Source organism: Arachis ipaensis, chromosome B3 (genome assembly GCF_059453495.1).
Source record: "Arachis ipaensis isolate K30076 ecotype BB chromosome B3, ASM5945349v1, whole genome shotgun sequence".
NCBI classification, from domain to species: Eukaryota; Viridiplantae; Streptophyta; class Magnoliopsida; order Fabales; family Fabaceae; genus Arachis; species Arachis ipaensis.
In genome coordinates this window covers 115,533,530-115,551,498 of record NC_142438.1, presented here as the reverse complement: position 1 = coordinate 115,551,498, position 17,969 = coordinate 115,533,530, and the positions used below count along the sequence as shown (strand labels likewise).

At 40.8% G+C, this 17,969-nt stretch overlaps 1 non-coding gene across 1 annotated transcript; it reads left to right on the top strand.

Moving 5' to 3' along the window:
- Positions 1-17,402: 17,402 nt before the first annotated feature.
- On the top strand, positions 17,403-17,508 carry LOC148572141 (small nucleolar RNA R71). Its single transcript, XR_015908672.1, has one exon. It is a non-coding gene; the product is annotated as a small nucleolar RNA R71 (small nucleolar RNA).
- Positions 17,509-17,969: the final 461 nt, after the last annotated feature.

Genomic DNA, 17,969 nt, shown 5'->3' with positions numbered 1-17,969 from the left:
ATTGACCTTTTGTGGGGGGTAGAAACGTGCCAGAAACTTGCTTTCCACCTCGTCCCATGTTGTTAGGCTCCCCCTTGGGAATGATTCCAGCCACTTCGCTGCCTTATCCCTAAGTGAAAATGGGAACAAAAGCAATTTATAGGCATCTTCCTGGACTCCATTGGACTTCACAGTGTCGCAAATTCTCAGGAATTTTGTGAGATGTTGGTTTGGATCTTCATTAGCACTCCCACCAAATGAACAATGATTCTCCACAAGTGATATTAGCTGTGGTTTGAGCTCAAAATTGTTGGCCTGAATGGGTGGTTTCTGGATGCTGCTACCACAATTCCCAGAGGTTGGGTTTATGTATGAACTAAGAACCCTCCTCTCAGGAATGGCATTGTTTCCATCAGCTCTCTCATGGTTGTGAATTTCTCTATCCATGTTGAGATCTAAAGCTTCCTCAAAATTGTCCTCAGATTCTCCTTCAGATTCTTCTTCTCCCAGTATTCTCTTCCCTCTTGCTTCCCTTCTAAGTCTATGAAGGGTCCTCTCTGGTTCGGTATATGGAGGAGTTGATGTCTCTCCTCTCCTACCTGTCATACAAGAACACAGCACAGGCAACAAACAAGTGAAATACTCTCGGTTAATGGAAGAGTATGGTTAGAGCAGTTGAGGAATTAATTCAAACAGTTAGTGAGTCAGTGAGTTAGTTTCTTGAATTTAAAGGCATAAAGAAATAAAGCATGTAACAGAGTGCAGAAATTAAAATTCAACAAGTAACTTGTACTGAATTAATCAAAACAAAAAAAATACTCAATCTAGTTAACTTCCAATTTGAGAATTGTCAATCGAAAACCAATCCCCGGCAACGGCGCCATAAACTTGATGCGCATAAACTTGTTATGCTACGATTTAGGAAATTGCACGATCGGCAAAATTCCTTCCGGCAAGTGCACCGGTTATCGTCAAGTAAAAACTCACAATAGAGTGAGGTCGAATCCCACAAGGATTGGTTGAGTGAGCAATTCGGATTAAAAGTGTGTTCTAGTTGAGCGGAATCAAGATTTAGATGAGAATTGCGGAATGTAAAATTGGCGGGAAACGTAAATGACAAGAAATTTAAATGGCGGAATCTTAAATTGCATGAATTAAAGAGCAGAAGCTAAATTGCTGAAATTAAAAGGGAATGGGGGTGATTGCATGAATTAAGTTGCAGAATGTAAAGAGAAAGTGGAAATCAGAAATGGGGAATTCATTGGGTTATAGGAGATATTGAGATCTCCGAATCAAAACATGTTTATCTCTTCCTCAACCAATGCGTTCATTGAATTTTGCTTGGCAATCTTATATGATTGGATCCCAATCCCTTGGCTCACCAATTCTCTCTAAAAACAAACAAATTCCCAATCCCTTGGTTTAAATGTTCATAAGAAGAGATGATGCTCGATCACTGATTTTACCACACAGTTTCATGAACCACAATTTGGTAGGATTACATGTCACAATATCCATCCAAACCCCAATCCAATTCACTGTGAGAAAGCTTCTCTAGCATGAATCCTCCATTCCTTTCCCAAGGTTCCGAAGGATTCCAATTATGGGTAGTTTCTTTCCCAAGACAACTACTCAATGGAATTAGATCGAGAAGCTTTCTAACAAAATTCAAGAGAAAAGATTGAAGAAGAAGATAAACTATTATTGATTCATTGAATTACAATAGAGCTCCCTAACCCAATGAAAGGGGGTTTAGTGAGTCATAACTCTGAATTCAATTACAAAGATATGAAAACTAGCCAAAATGAAAAGGTAAAAGTTCTTCCTAACTTAAATTCTATCCTATTTATACACTTTCTATATTGAGCTTCTGTTGTGTTTCTTGGGCTTTGAGGCCTCTCTCTGCTTTCCTTTTGCCTTGGGTTTATGATCCATAATCTTGATGAGGCTGCTGTTCCAAATTCTGTAACATTCATTGAGCCAACTTAGTGATAATCAAATAATGACACATGACTCATCAAATTGAAATTTCAGACTCATCAATCCTTCAGGCCCAATCCCATAAACCATGATATTCAATTGGGTTTCATACTAGAGTAAGTTTAAGTTAATGTTTGTGCTCAAATACTAACTTAAACTGCAATATTTTTGGCCCAGAAACCTTTTCCAAGAGTGGCATTTAAGTTGCAGTTTAAGCTTAAACTGCAGCTTAAACGCCAGACACTTCCAGTGATGCCTTTTGTGGAAGCACGTTTAAGCTTCAGTTTAAAGCTAAACTGAAGCTTAAACGTGGAAATGGAAGAAGGCAGCCCTGGAGGGTAACGTAGTCGAACACGTTTAAGCTTCAGTTTAAGGTTAAACTGAAGCTTAAACGTGGAGATAGGAAAGGCAGCCCTGGAGGTCGAACACATTTAAGCTCCAGTTTAAGGTTAAACTGGAGCTTAAACGTGGAAGCTGAGAAAGGTAGCCCTGGAGGTGTCGAACACGTTTAAGCTCCAGTTTAAGGTTAAACTGGAGCTTAAACGTGGAAATGGAGAAAGCAACCCTGGAGGAGAAAACTTGGTCGAACACGTTTAAGCTCCAGTTTAAGGTTAAACTGGAGCTTAAACGTGGGAATGGCTCCCTGGTGCATTTCCCATTTCTGGCATTTAACCTCCAGTTTAAGGTTAAACTGGAGGTTAAACGTGGAAATGCTTCCTGAGTGGAATTCTCATTCTGGCGTTTAACCTCCAGTTTAAGGTTAAACTGGAGGTTAAACTTCAGTTTCAGCATTTCTTAACCTTCATGATTCTGGCGTTTAAGCTCCAGTTTAGGCTTAAACTGGAACTTAAACGCCATTTCCAGCATTATATGGCTTGGTAGTTTAAGTTCCAGTTTAAGCTTAAACTGGAACTTAAACTCCACATGTGATATTCAAGCTTCCTTTATTGATTTTGTTGCTTCCTTGCCTAGCCTCTTCTTTCCTGAAATCATCCAAACAATTTCATCAAAGTCTTGCAAAATTTCATGAGAATTCTTCCATTCATAGCATTCAAGTAATATAACTAAAACTCATGGAATTTGCATCAAAATCATACTGTTTGGATGGTTCATTGCTTTGTTATTCATTTAGCCATTCTTGGTTACTTTAAGCTCAAGAAAATGCATAAAACAACTAAAACTAACAGAAAAATGCTAGTGAAACTAGCCTAAGATGCCTTGGCATCAAAATGATGGTCTCAATCATGTAAATGTATTCATACACTAGGTAATGGACATATAGAATCAGACAAAGCAAGGATTACAGTCATAGAGAGAGAATAATGCAGACAAGAATGAGGAATAGTGGTTAGAAGATATAACCACACAATAGGCTCAAAACTTGCATGCTTGTGTTCTTAGCTCAATTACTATGTTCCAGAATACATTCTTGAAGCAAGTTTGACGCAAAAAAAAAAATTTCAAAATTGGTAGGCTACCCCGAAGTCACAGTTTCTTGGGGAAGAAGTCATTATTTTGACCAAGTAACTCTATAGGAACTAACTATCATGCAAGGAGTATTTACAAGAAAGATTAACTACACATGCAATGTACTAACTACTAAGAAAAAGATAAATCCATGGGTGCTGAAAGGAAGAGATTGTTACCCATGGAGATCGGTCGAACGACCTCCCCACACTTAGAATCTAGCACGGTCCTCCGTGCCACCAACAATGCGCAAGGGACCGTCAGGACCGGAACTTTCACTATCCCCTTCATCAGAGCTCCCATCACTTGGGTTTGAGGTGGATGTGAATATTTCGGATTCCTCCATGCTAGGGGTAACACAACGCAGAAGCTTATTGATGTAAGTGTATCAGCGTTGGTTACGCCGCTCATATCTATCAATCTTCCGGTGTAGATCTTCTATCCTTTGATGGGTGGATCTTTGCGGTGGTGGTGACAATGAGGTGGAAGGAACAGTAGATGGAAGGGCTATGTCAAGGCTTGGGTTGTTCATGGAAAGATGTAAGTATTTTCCACTTGGGACCACATCGCCCTTAGCTAGAATGATAGCATTCGTGTCCATGTCTTCCCAAGGAACACCCGCAGCAGCAACTAAATCAGATACCAATGCTGGAAATGGCAAATTACCACGGGCGTGGACTTGACCCATCGCTTACTTGACAAGAGGCAGAATGTTCACCGGTCTTTCCGTGAGAACACACCAAACAAGTAAAGCGAGATCCGCCGTGAAGGATGACTTATGGGTGCTAGGTAGCACATAGTGGGATAGGATCTTGGCCCAAGCTCTAGCTTCTACAGTGAGGAAACGTGCGTCAATGCACTTGGGCCTCATCCTGAGTCGACCATGGATCCAAAATGCCTCTGGTTCAGCAATGACACGGAGGATCAAGTCCCAATCAAACCCAAACTTTTCTCACTGATGTAGAACCTCTTGGTAGCCATCCATGTTACGTGGTACTGGTAAGACATTAAGCACATGCTGAATAGCCTCTTCTGAAACTGAGACTTGCTTCCGGTGCACGTATACCGATTGAAGAGAGGGAAGATGGTAGTTATTGTAGAACTCTACCACCCACGAGAGGTTGACCTCTTGTGGTTTTCTCAGAAGAAACTTCCATCCTCGCCGTTCAATGCGGGGTAGAATACAAGGAGCAACCTTGTCCGGCGGAGCGAGTAGATGCTCAACATGATAGTTCCTCTCAACCATGGCGGGGAACACAAGTTCACAAAAGCGGTTGGGGAACCTTGAAGAATCCTTTGCCAATTTTCTCTTCTCGTTCTCATCAATAGGAGAGGGTGCCTTCACCATCTTAGATAGGGGTTTGGCTCCTAATGAAGAGTGTGCCTTAGAGTTTGACCTTTCGGGTGCCCTCTTTGCGGCCGGTTTCCTTGAACCTTTCTCCTTGCTTTTCTTGGTGGCCATCCTGAAAAAGGAAGAGAAAAAGGAAAACATTAAACCCAAAGAATCATCTCAACAAAAACATGCAAGTGAGAGATAGTGCCCAAAAGAAATATTGCAACACAGGAATCATAGAGATAGGGTCACAACACTTGACATGGGATGCAAGAGGGAGTGAAGCATGCAAAATGGCATGAGAAGAATAATCTCAAGCATCCATAACAAAGAGCAAGTCATGTTCAATGAGTATTTAATTAGCAAGTGATAAGCAAAGTGGGTTCAATGCACTTAGAACAGAGCAAGTGAATGAGGAGGAAGCACCAAATTGAAGATGTATGACTAGAATAAACCAAAATGGCATATGTGCATTTCCTCGAACACTTGGCGTGTAGTTAACAAGAAATGTGCAATTATGAGATACTCAACCAATTAGAAGCTCAAAATGAAATATCAATCATCACACAACATCGTCTACCGACAAGGATAATGAAAAACAACAAGAAGAACCATCAAAGCAAATTAAAATTCAAGTTCAACATCCGTGGAAAAGCAAGAAGAAGTAAAAAGTAAACAAGCAAAGAGCAAGTAGTATAAACATGCAACTAAAAAAGAAAATACGAGAATTAACAAGAAACATCTAAGTAAAAGAAGAGATTATGCAAAGAGAGTAAAAGAAGTGATGTAGAAGAAGTAGAACCTTGAGAAGTGTAAAAGAATCAAGGTATAATTTTCTTGTTGTGAAAATGAGAAAGAGATAGGGGAGGTGTAGGGCCACCGGAAGTGGTGGTGGTCGCCGGTAAGTAGCCGGAGACGGTGGTCGTGGATTGTGGAAGAAGAAGAAAAGAAAGGTGATGGAGAAAGAAGAATAAAGAAATAAGAAAGAGGGGGAGAGGGATAGAACAGGGCGCCCCAGCTTTAAAACTGGTTCGCGCGACCAGCGCGCGCGCACGGTGCGCTAGCGCGTCGATGAAGGTGGAGCGAGGGACGCGTACGCGTCATTGGCGCGTACACAAAAATACAGTTGGGCTCTTGGCATAGAGTTGGCACAAAGTAGGCCCAACTCTCGGTCTCCTTGTACCAGAGTTGGCATGCAGCACAGGCGCGCGGACGCGCACAGTGCGCGGACGCGTGCCTGATCGAATTGGATACCAACGCGGACGCGCGCAGTACGTGGACGCGTCAGTTCAGGCACAGACTAGGTAGTATGGCACAACTCTCTGGTTTTTGTATCAAGGAGTTTATATTGCACCATCGGCGCGCACGCGCACCGTGCGCTTGTGCGTCGATGGCCAAGTTGCAAGGGGCGCACAGGCGGTATGCACCCTGGCGCATGGGTGCCTGGCATGAAGTGGGCACAAGGTAAGCATGACACTCGGGTTTTTGGCCCAGGAGTAAGAATCGCACCACCGGCGCGCGCGAGCACGGATGCCCTTTTTCCTTGCTTTTTCGCTTTTTTTTTTTTACAACATAAAGAGGGCTATTCTAACAAATTCTTGGCAGGTGTTTGAGCTAGTAGTCAAGAGAACACTTCACAAATTCATGCACTATTCAAAACATAGCATTCTCTCTACTTCAACAATTCATCCATACCAAAATGATGAAATCTATCCTACAAGAACAATAAAACTAACATTCCTAAGCAATCAACAACATCAAGAAGTTAAAAAATTCACAAGAATCTAAAGCTAAAAATAAAACGGTATACACAAGGAAGATCTTACCACAATGGGGTGCCTCCCACCAAGCACTTTTCTTTAACGTCCTTAAGTTGGACGTTCAGTCACTTAAGCTTCTCCTCCTCTAGGTGCATCCATTAGTAGGAACTCCTCTAGCTCCTTTGGGAGTTTGTAGCCGTGGTACTTCTTCACTCTATGTCCATTCACCTTGAAAGTTGCTTCACTTTTAGGATCAAACAATTCCACTACTCCATAGGGCTTTATCTCTTTCACCTTGAAGGGTCCTTCCCATCTAGAACGGAGCTTGCCAGGCATGAATCTAAGCCTCGAGTTGTAGAGGAGAACTGATGAGCGGATAATTTATACGCTTTTTGGCATTGTTTTTAGTATGTTTTTAGTAGAATCTAGTTACTTTTAGGGATGTTTTCATTAGTTTTTATGTTAAATTCACATTTTTGGACTTTACTATGAGTTTGTGTTTTTTTCTGTGATTTCAGGTATTTTCTGGCTGAAATTGAGGGACTTGAGCAAAAATCAGATTCAGAGGTTGAAGAAGGACTGCTGATGCTGTTGGATTCTGACCTTCCTGCACTCAAAATGGATTTTCTAGAGCTACCGAACTCAAAATGGCGTGCTTCCAATTGCATTGGAAAGTAGACATCCAGGGCTTTTCAGAAATATATAATAGTCCATACTTTGCCCAAGTTTAGACGACGCAAATTGGCGTTTAACGCCAGCTCTCTGCCCAATTCTGGCGTCCAGCGCCAGAAACAAGTTGCAAAGTGGAGTTCAACGCCCAAACTGGCACAAAAGCTGGCGTTCAACTCCAAGAATGACCTCTCCACGTATAGACTTCAAGCTCAGCCCAAGCACACACCAAGTGGGCCCCAGAAGTGGATTTATGCATCAATTACTTACTTCTGTAAACTCTAGTAGCTAGTTTATTATAAATAGGACCTTTTACAATTGTATTAGACATCCTGGATTGTATTTTTGATCCTGTGATCAAGTCTTGGTTACTCCAGTTCCCCTCTGGGGCCGAGACCAATGAACTCCATTATCACTTATGTATTTTCAACGGTAGAGTTTCTGCACTCCATAGATTAAGGTGTGGAGCTCTGCTGTTCCTCAAAGATTAATGCAAAGTACTACTGTTTTCTATTCAATTCATCTTATTTCGCTTCTAAGATATTCATTCGCACTTCAACCTGAATGTGATGAACGTGACAATCATCATCATTCCCTATGAACGCGTGCCTGACAACCACTTCCGTTCTACATTAGATTGAATGAGTATCTCTTAGATCTCTTAATCAGAATCTTCGTGGTATAAGCTAGATTGATGGCGGCATTCATGAGAGTCCGGAAAGTCTAAACCTTGTCCGTGGTATTCCGAGTAGGACTCTGGGATTGAATGACTGTGACGAACTCCAAACTCGCGAGTGCTGGGCGTAGTGACAGACGCAAAAGGATAGTAAATTCTATTCCAGTATGATCGAGAACCTCCAAGATGATTAGCCATGCAGTGACAGCGCATCGGACCATTTTCACAGAGAGGAATAGGATGCAACCAACAACAAGGGTGATGCCTCCAAACGATTAGCCGTGCTGTGACAGAGCATTTGGACCATTTTCCCGAGAGGATTGAAAGTAGCCATTGGCACCGGTGACATCCTTACATAAAGCTAGCCATAGAAAGGAGTAAGACGGATTGGATGAAGACAGCAGGAAAGCAGAGGTTCAGAGGAATGAATGCATCTCCATACGCTTATCTGAAATTCTCACCAATGATTTACATAAGTATTTCTATCCCTATTTCAGTATTAATTTCGAAAACTCCATAACTATTTTATATCCGCCTGACTGAGATTTACAAGGTGACCATAGCTTACTTCATACCAACAATCTCCGTGGGATCGACCCTTACTCACGTAAGGTTTATTACTTGGACGACCCAGTGCACTTGCTGGTTAGTTATGCGAAGTTGTGAAGATATGTTTAGACCATGGTTCTGTGCATCCGTTTTTGGTGCCATCACCAGGGAATCAATTTCGAACAATAATTCACAACCTGAGTAACAATTTCGCATACCAAGAACATCATCACCTTCTTGAAAATCCTTCTTCTGGATGTGATGATAATGAAATGCTTTAGTCCTTTCCTTGTAAATCCGGGCATTCTCATATGCTTCGCTCCTCAAACACTCGAGCTCCTCTAGCTGTAATTTCTTGGCCACTCCCGCCTTGGTTGGATCCATGTTGCACTGCTTTACCGCCCAATAGGCTTTATGCTCGATTTTCACCGGAAGGTGGCATGCCTTACGATAGACGATCCGGAAGGGACTCATCCCTAACGGAGTCTTGTAGGCCGTCCTATACGCCCACAGTGCATCTCCTAACCGGAGGCTCCAATGCTTCCTTTGTGGATTGACCACTTTCTCCAAGATTCTCTTAATCTCGCGGTTGGACACTTTCGCTTGCCCGTTGGTCTGTGGGTGATAAGCAGTGGTAACCTTATGCAATACCCCATAGTGCTTGAGCAGTGCCTCTACTTTCCCGTTACAAAAGTGGGATCCTTGTTTGCTCACGATTGCTCGTGGCGACCCATAACGGCATACAATGTAGTTTTAAATAAAAGAAATGACGGTATTGGCGTCGTCAAGGCGGGTAGGTATTGCTTCTACCTACTTTGACACGTAGTCAACCACTAACAAAATATATAGATACCCACTTGAGTTGGAAAACGGTCCCATAAAGTCAATACCCCATACATCAAATATCTCATAGAACAACATAGGTTGTTGAGGCATCTCATTCCTTTGGGACGTGTTTCCCGACTTCTGACGCTGATGGCAAGACACACAGAACCGATTAGCATCTTTGAATAAGGTTGGCCACCAGAATCCACAATCCAACACCTTTTTAGCTGTCCTTTGTGGGCCAAAGTGGCCTGATAAACCACTATTTTATGGTTTATCTTGTACTAATTTGAGTGGTTTTTATCAACTCTTTACCCACTTATTCATACTATTTGCATGGTTTTATATTTTTCTTCCTAATTTTATTCTATAATTGGAAACTTGCTTCCCGAGCCTTTTAATTACCAAAAATTAATTCCCTCTTATCACTATTCGATGCTTTGATATGTGTGTTAAGTGTTTTCAGATATTACAGGGCAGGAATGGCTTAGAGGATGGAAAGGAAGCATGCAAAAGTGGAAGGAATACAAAAAGTTGAAGGAACTACAAAGTTGTCAGCCTGACCCTCTCGCACTAAAACGGTCATAACTTGAGATGCAGAGGTCCAAACGACGCGGTTTTAGTTGCTTTGGAAAGCTAACGTCCGGGGCTTTGATTTGATATATAATATGCCATAGTTGCCTTGATGCTAGATGACGCGAATGCGCGCTCCACGCGGACGCGTCGTAGTTCCAAAAATCAGCGTGGCAGTTTTCTTCTCCAGCGATTTCTGGGCTGTTTTCGACCCAGTTTTCGGCCCAGAAAACACAGATTAGAGGCTATAAAGTGGGAGAATCCATTCATTCAGAATAAGAAGCTCACAATACACAATTTTAGGATTTAGATGTAGTTTTTAGAGAGAGAAGTTCTCTCCTCTCTCTTAGGATCAGGATTTAGGATTTCTTTGCTTTCAAGATTGTTTCTTTTTATCAGGTTCAATGTTCCTTTTATTTATTTTATCAATTTAGTTTATGAACTCTTTATGTTTAGATTGATTTTCTTAATTAATATTATTTGTGGTATTTCAGTTTATGATTGCTTACTTCTATTTATGTTATTATTGCTTCCAATCCGAAGACATTTTTATTTAAGTAGATTTTCTCCCTTTTGGTCTTGGCTAAGTAATTGGTAACTCGTGAGTTATCAAACTCAGTGTTAACTGAAAATTAGAATTCTTCAAGAATTAATTCGAGTTCCACTAACTCTAGCCTTTCCCAAGAAAAGACTAGGACTTGAGGATTCAAAAATTAATTCATCCACTTAACTTACCTTCATAGTTAGAGGTTAATAAGGTGGGGGAAAAATCCAATTCTCATCACACTTGATAAGGATAACTAGGATAGGACTTCCAGTTCTTATACCTTGCCAAGAGTTTATTTTATAGTTATTTATTTATTTTACTTGTCATTTAAATTACCTGCTCCTTATTTTAAAAACCCCCCAATTTACAAAACTCATAACCAATAATAAGAACACCTCCCTGCAATTCCTTGAGAAGACGACCCGAGGTTTAAATACTCGGTTATCAATTTTAAAGGGGTTTGTTACTTGTGACAACCAAAACGTTTGTAAGAAAGGTTGATTGCTTGGTTTAGTAACTATACTTGCAACGAGAGTCTACTATAACTTCTAAACCATCAATCTTCAGTTCTTCATGGCCACCACATTCGGACGAATGGCAAGCTTCAAGAATATGTTGAATTTCAGACTCTGGCACACATCTTCGAATTACTTGGTCCACGCCCCTCTTCCACAAGTGAGGGTCATCCCAAATGTAGTATTTGGAGTCACTCCTTAACTTTTCCCTTTGGTTTTTAGAAAAGTTAGGAGGGAAGATTTTTGCAACCAAGTAGTTCGCCATTGGGGCAAACCAAGGAAAGCTATCCGACACAGCATGCAAACTATCCAATGGGAATGAGTCATTGATCAGAAATGGGTCAAATTTTAAATTCTCAAGGTGGCTTAAATGATCCACAACCAAGTTTTGAGACCCACTCCGGTCCCTAATCTCAATGTCGAATTCTTGCAAAAGCAAGATCCAACGTATGAGTCTAGGTTTTGACTCATTCTTTGTCAATAAGTACTTTAAAGCTGCATGATCCATGTATACCACTATCTTGGATCCTAGCAAATAAGATCTGAATTTATCTAAAGTATGAACAATAGCTAGGAGTTCCTTTTCTGTAGGGGTATAGTTGGATTGTGCTGCATCCAGTGTTTTAGAAGAGTAAGCAATAACATAAGGGAGTTTACCATCGCGCTGTGCAAGCGCGGCACCTAGAGCATGGTTTGACGCATCCCACATTATCTCGAATGGCAGCGTCCAGTTGGGGCCTCGCACAATCGGTGCCATGGTGAGAACTCTCCTTAACTCTTCAAATGCTTTCACACATGCACTGTCAAACTCAAAGTCCACATCTTTTTCGAGTAGGCACGACAATGGCAAAGCAATTTTGCTGAAATCTTTAATAAAGCGCCTGTAAAATCCTGCATGTCCCAAAAATGAGCGGACCTCCCTCACAGACGAGGGGTGAGGTAAAGTGGTGATAACATCGACCTTGGCCGGGTCTACAGAAATGCCTTCATGAGAAACTACATGTCCCAACACTATGCCTTGTCTTACCATAAAGTGACATTTTTTAAAATTTAAGACAAGGTTAGTGTCAACACATCTAGCTAAGACCTTGGCCAAGTTCTCTAAGCAACAATCAAATGAAGTTCCATAAACACTGAAGTCATTGATGCGGTATTTTTATAACCACACTTACTAACCGGCAAGTGCACCGGGTCGTACCAAGTAATACCTTACGTGAGTAAGGGTCGATCCCACGAGGATTGATGGATTAAGCAACAATAGCGTTTGATAGGATTAGTTAGACAAACAGAAAATAGTGTTAAGATGCAATATAAAAGACATTAAACAATATCAAAAATATTGAAGAAAGGCAAGTAATTAAGATGGGAATAATATATGGAGAAGATAGTTAAGGTTTCAGAGTTATCTATTTTTCCGGATCAACTTTTCTTACTAACTAATTTAATTATGCAGGATTTAATTTATGGCAAACTGTATGTGACTAGACTCTAATTCCTTAGACCTTCCTAGTCTCCCCTAAAATTCATTAACTGCCAATTCATTGGTCAATTAATTCCAATTAGAGGGTGATAATCAATTTCTAGTTTATATGCCATAAAAACTCTAATTATCCAAGATGTAAAAGGATTATATGTCACATATCCTATTAAATTTAGATAATTAAAATTTAGGAGAAATAGTTTTCAAGCTGTTGTTCAGGTAAAGAGCTTTTCCAAGTTTTACAACAACTCAAATAGAAAGAGGGTCATACTTCCGTTCCACCCAAATTCATAAAATAAAGAGCGAAAACAATTCTTAAATTATAAATCCACACATAAATTAAAATAGTAAAAGTAATAAAATTAATCCATAGAAATAGACAGAGCTCCTAACCTTAATAGTGGAGGTTTAGTTGCTCATGGAAAAGAGAAAATAAGGATTCCGGTAAAAATGTACCGAGTCCCTATCTGATGGCATCAGATCCCTTTTTATAACTAATCCTAATAAATTCAAAATCTAATATTAAAAATTAAACTTAAAATAATATCTTTTCCTAATTTAAGATTTGAATTTAAATTTGAATTAATTAACAGATCTTCAGTTGATGGGTGGGGACCACTTGATTTGTCCATTCTGTAGCTTCTAATCTGTGATTTCTGGGCTGGAAATTGGGTCAAAACAGCCCAAAAATCGCCCCCAGTGTTTTTCTACTTTTTCTGCACGTGGCGCATGTGACGCGTCCGCGTCATCCACGCGTTCGCGTCATTTGTGCAGATTCCAGTTCACGCGTTCGCGTCAGGCACGCGATCGCGTTATTGTGATTTCCTCCATTCCGCGCGGTCGCGTGAGCCATGCGTCTGCGTCGATATTCGCTGGTCATCTCCTTGGCTTCTTCTCTTTCTCTGCAGAAACTCCATCAAATTCCGCCAAATGCTACCTAAAATAAACAGTATTGTACAAAACTCAAAATAGCATCCATAGTGGCTAAAATATAATTAATTCTTAATTAAATTCAACAATTTGGATGCAAATTCACTAGGAAAAGATAGACAAGATGCTCACGCATCACAACACTAAACTTAAACTGTTGCTTGTCCTCAAGCAACCAACACTAATATCAGCTTAGGATGTGAATTTGTATGAGAATGAGAGTTCGATTAAGCTCATGTCTCTTCTTATAGTGGGGTTTACAACTGCAATCCTGAACAGTTTTGGCATCTCAATTTATCCTTTGAAGTTCAGAATGATTAGCATCCATAGGAACTTAGAATTCAGATAGTGTTATTGATTCTCCTAGTTCAGTATGTTGATTCTTGAACACAGCTACTTTATGAGTCTTGGCTGTGACCCTAAGCATTTTGTTTTCCAGTATTACCACCGGATACATAAATGCCACAGACACATAACTGGGTGAACCTTTTCAGATTGTGACTCAGCTTTGCTAGAATCCCCAGTTAGAGGTGCCCAGAGTTCTTAAGCACACTCTTTTTTTGCTTTGGATCCTTTTTACCCTTTGCCTTTTAGTTTAAAGGGTTATTGGCTTTTTCTGCTTGCTTTTTCTTTTTCTTGTTTTTTTTTTATAAATTTTTTTTTTCGCAAGCCTTGTGTTTTCACTACTTTTTCTTGCTTCAGGAATCAATTTTATGATTTTTTAGATTATCAATAACAATTTTCTTTTTCATCATTCTTACAAGAGCCAACAATTTTAACATTCATAAACTTCACTATAAAAAATATGCACTATTCATGTCATGCATTCAGAATCACAGAAAATACCACCACATTTAAGTAAATCCGACTATTTTTAAAATTAACTCAATTTCTCATTCAATACATCACTTCTTTTTCTTTTATTTTTAGATTCAAGTTCAGTGAGTGGTACATGAAACATCTTTTAGAATTAAAGTTCTTAACAGAAAAATTAAACTATAACCTATGAATCTACTAATAAAGGATCATGCAATAAACAAAACAAAGTAGCAGGAAACCGGAACATAACATAGAAAAAGAGGGGAGGAATAAAAATGAAAGGAACTCAACCACCTTAATTATCCTAGCGGTCGCTTTATTCTTCAAGTTGTGCTCCTTCGCGAAGATGATTCACCTCCCTTTTGTACTAGAAAGCCTATAAGCGCAGCGTCAACACCAAACTTAAAGGTTTGCTTGTCCTCAAGCAAAGAAGAACTGAAAATAGAAGAGACAAATATTAAAACGAAAGAAAAGAATAAAAGGATAAGCGAATAAGAGAGAATTAGGATTGGGAGAGAGAGAAAAAGAAAACTGGGCGGCGCAAGCGACGCGTTCGCGTGCAGCACGCGATCGCGTACGTCGCGCATTCTTCATAATGACGCGATAGCGTCAGGCATGCGTTCGCGTGTATGGCCATATATGCTACTGACGCAAACGCATCAGTCACGCGTCCGCGTGACCAAATTTGTTCTTTTAGCACACTTCTTGCCCCAAGCTGGCACAACTCTCTGCCCAAACGCTCTTTTACGTCGAATTTGCAGGTCACGCGATCGCATCGGTGACGCGACCGCGTGAATGACAAAAATCACAAATGACGCCAATGCGTGAGGTACGTGATCGCGTGGGATTGTTTGTGCGAAAGGCTCCATTCTGGCGCCACTCCCGCGCAACTCTCTGTAACTTTTTATTTTTTTCTTGCACCCCTAGATGACGCGTTCGCGTCAGCAACGCTGGCGCGTCGGGTGCTTTTTTTTTATAGCTTGAGGTGTTCGGTTCCTGGAAGAACATAGCTGCATGATCAGAAAATTAGTAAGAACTCAAAAAAAAATAACTAAGAAAACTACTACTACGAAAAATAGCTAAGGATACGAATTTATCGGGTTGCCTCCCGACAAGCACTTCTTTATCGTCACTAGCTTGACGGTCAGCTTCTCTAAGGAGGAGGATCATAGGGGCTCAGCTCTTCACCCCTTACTTTGAACTTCTTTCCTGTGTCTCCATAACGTAGCTCAATATGCTCCAGAGAGAGGATTTTGATTACTGTATAAACCCATGCTGGATTGCTGGTCAACACCACCTTCATTCCTGGGGAGAAACCTTCAGTGGGGATCTTTTTGTTTCTCCATTCTCTGGGTATTTTTTTTCTTTTTGGGGACCTCCTCTTTGGTGGATGATGTAGTTTCAACACCAAACTTAGGTTTGATGTCAGGCAGAATTTTATCGGTTGTCACCACAGGAGGTTTGAGTTGCAAATTCTGCTGTGCATCATCAGGGGGTTCTTGAAGGTTTGGATCAATAAGCTCAGCCTGCATGCACCTCTCTTATTCACCTGTTGAATGTACATCTTTGAAGACATGAAAGATCAGTTGCTCATTATGCACTCTAAGCACTAATTCACACACTTCTACATCAATCAGAGCTCTTCCAGTGGCTAGGAATGGTCTTCCTAGAATTATAGAGGCATTCTCATCCTCCCCTGTATCAAGAATCACAAAATCTACTGGGAGGAAGAACTTACCCACTTTGACCAAGATATTCTCCACTAATCCGTATGTCGGCTTCATAGATTTGTCCGCCATCTGTAATGCTATCTTTGTGGGTTGTGCCTCTTGGATCTGCAGCTTCTTCATCACAGACAAGGGCATTAAATTGATGCTTGCTCCCAGATCACATAAAGCTTTCTCAAAGGTTGTGCTCCCAATAGTGCATGGAATTTGAAAGCTCCCTGGATCTGGCATCTTTCTTGGCAAGTTATTCTGAATTACAGCACTACATTCCTTAGTCAGGACTACTGTTTCATCTCCCTTTAAATGCTTTTTCTTTGACAACAGCTCCTTCATGAACTTGACATAGATAGGCATTTGCTCCAAAACCTCAGCAAAAGGAATATTGATTTGTAACTTTCTGAAGATTTCCAAGAACTTTGAGAACTGTTTGTCCTTGGTCTCCTTTTGAAGTCTCTGAAGATATGGAATTTTAGGCTTGTATTCAAGAGCCTTTGGCAAAGTAGGATAAGTGTCAAGAGAGTCTGGGAATGGGTTGTCCGCACGCTTTGGAGGGGCGTGCTCCACTTCTCCCTTCTTCTCCTCTGGAGCTTCCTTTTCAACTAGCTCTTCATTGGCCTTGGCCTCAGAGCCAGCTACTTTACCACTTCTCAATTGAATAGCCTTGCAATCTTCTCCTGGGTTCACCACTGTATCCTCTTGAAATGTACTTGCAGACCTCTCAAGTATTTGCTTGCTCAGTTGGCCCACTAGCACCTCTAAGTTTCTAATAGAGGCTCTGGTTTCCTGTATAACTTGTGCTTCCGTACTTGCCACTTGTTCACTTATTACGGTGATAGCCTTGCATTCCTCTCTTGGATTTGGAATTGTGTTACCAGGAAGGCTATTAGTGGTCCTCTGATCAATTTCATTAACCTTTGTGGCTAGTTGACCCATTTGAATCTCCAGGTTCTTGATGGATGCTCTGGTTTCCTGTCTAAAACCTGTCAATATTGCTTCCAAATCATTGTTCTGCTGGAAACCGCCCTGAGAACTATTGTTGAAGTTCTGAGGTCTCTGAGGTTGGTCCCTCCACCCAAAGTTTGGGTGATTTCTCCATCCCTGGTTGTATGTCTTAGAATATGGATCATTGTTGGGATTTCTAGGGCCACTCCCCATGTAATTCACCTGTTCATAAGAAGGTTGAGCATAATCATGATTATCATTTTGAACAAAATTACCTGCCATGTCATAGGAGATTTCTTGGGGTGGATTTTGAGTGTTGATAGCTGAGACTTGCATGCCACCCATCTGTTGAGTAAGTAGATTTATCTGCTGAGACATAAGCTTGTTCTGAGCAAGAAGAGCACTAACAGCTTCCACTTCCAACACGCCTCTCTTCTGAGTGGCCTCAGAGTTCACAGGATTCCTGTTAGATGTGTATAAATATTGGTTGCTTGCAACCAATTCAATCAGATCAATAGTCTCCTCTGGTGTCTTCTTCTTGTGCAATGAACCGCCTGCAGAAGTATCTAAGCTCATCTTGAACATCTCACCCAAGCCTTCATAAAAGATATCCAGTTGGGTCCATTTGGAGAACATGTCGGGAGGGCATTGCCTAGTCAGTAGCTTGTATCTCTCCCAAGCTTCATAAAGAGTTTCACCCTCCTTCTGTCTGAAAGTCTGAACTTCCAACCTAAGCTTAGTCAGCTTCTTTGGTGGGAAAAATTTTGTGAGAAACTCAGTAACAACCTTGTCCCAAATATTCAGACTCTCCTTTGGTTGGGAATCTAGCCATAACTTTGCTTTATTCCTCAGAGCAAACGGGAAGAGCATGAGTTTGTATACCTCTGGGTTCACTCCATTTGTCTTCATAGTATCACATATCTGCAAAAAATCATATATAAATTGATTTGGGTCTTCGTGAGGAAGACCATGATACTGGCAATTTTGTTACACTAGGGTGACCAATTGTGGCTTCAACTCAAAGTTGTTTGCAGTTATAGGAGGCACCACAATGCTCTTTCCATAAAGATCTGCAGTAGGAGCAGAATAAGAGCCAAGCACTCTCCTTTGTTGATCATCCCCATTCGGATTTACCATATTGGCATTAGCGTTATTATTTGCCATAGTGGATTCTGCAGCCTTGCAAAGTCTTGCTTGT